We start from the raw sequence: 1,325 nt of genomic DNA on the forward strand, positions 1-1,325 counted from the left end.
TCTATAATGAGTACTTTATATATTATTATTTTTATTATGAAGTATTTCTGACATAAAAGCAAGTTTAGAGAAAAATACAACAGATAGCCATATAACCATCGCCCAGCTTAAGATGTTGTTGTTGTGCGCTGTCAAGTTGATTCCAACTCACAGCAACCCCATGTGACAGAGCAGAACTGCTACATAGGGTTTCCTAGGATGTAATCTTCACGAGAGCAGATCGCCAAGTCTTTTCTCCTGGGTGGGTTTGAACCTTTTGGTTAGCAGCTGAATGCTTAACCATTTAAGGGGTATTTACTGTTGTCTGCCCATTTCTAAAGGTCACATCAGCATCGTACTGCCCAAGTCCTTCTGCACCAGCCTTTTTCACCCTCAGTGCCACGTGTCTAAACCATCATTTTCTGGATGCTGACCTGCATCCCCTGAGAGCTCTCAGGGCAGTACTGGCCACACCTGAGCTGCCCTGTCGTTCACGGCTGAGCTCATACCCAGTGTCAGGGGTGGCCAAAGGGTACAGGGCAGAAGACAAAGCCCCCCTGGAGGGTGCTAGGGTGGGCAGAAGCCCCTGACCCTCTGGCTTCCAGCCCAGGCAGCCTACAGAGAGGAGGTGTGGGGATGACATGACTCACCAGGGACTCGTCCGTCAGCAGCTGGGTGGCCATCCCTCGGCTGCCCACTGTGATGGGAAGGGTGGACAGGCTTGCGGGGCCGAGACGGCTGGGGGGGGGTGGGGGACAGAGGGAGGGACAGTGAGAGACCAGGCCTTTCAGATAGGACAGACACATGCATACACATTAACGGCAAACACTTATGGTGATTATTATATCCCGGAACTTGATAAATATACCCCATTTAATCCTCCTAACAACTCTAGAAGGAACCCTGGTGGCACAATGGTTAAGCACCCGGCTAACTGAAAGGTTGGCAGTTCAAACCAACCAGCAGCTCCATGGGAGAAAGACCTGGCGATCTGCTCCCATAAAGATTACAGCCTAGGAAACCCTATGGAGGCAGTTCTACTCTGTCATACAGGATCAGGAAGAGTCGTAATTGACTAGACGGCAACAAGTTTGGTTTTGGTTTTAGGGATGGTGCAAACAGTTAACGCACTCAACTGCTAACCGTAAGGCTGGAGGTTCAAGTCCACCCAGAGGCACCTCCGAAGAAAGGCATGGCAATCGACTTCTAAAAAATCAGCCACTGAAAACCCTATGGAACACAGCTGTACTCTGACACATGTGGGGTTGCCATGAGTAGGAGTCAACTCATCAGCAACTCAATATAGGAGGTAGGAGAGGGAAATAGCTCCCTTTGGCCCCTCATCC

The 1,325-nt window shown here is 49.9% G+C and overlaps 1 protein-coding gene across 2 annotated transcripts in view; it reads right to left on the bottom strand.

The window, feature by feature from the left end:
• LOC105756816 (zinc finger protein 470) overlaps positions 1 to 1,325 on the bottom strand; it is a 97,797-nt gene that overhangs the window by 19,175 nt on the left and 77,297 nt on the right. The window contains exon 1 of one of the 2 annotated variants that reach the window (XM_012558597.2): positions 630 to 708. The exons of the other annotated variant lie outside the window; for it this stretch is intronic. The gene's annotated coding sequence lies outside the window, so the exon portion shown is untranslated. Of the gene's footprint in view, positions 1 to 629; positions 709 to 1,325 lie in introns of those variants that run through there. 2 annotated transcript variants of the gene reach the window in all.

Source organism: Trichechus manatus, unplaced genomic scaffold, assembly GCF_000243295.1.
Source record: "Trichechus manatus latirostris isolate Lorelei unplaced genomic scaffold, TriManLat1.0 scaffold00176, whole genome shotgun sequence".
NCBI lineage: Eukaryota > Metazoa > Chordata > Mammalia > Sirenia > Trichechidae > Trichechus > Trichechus manatus.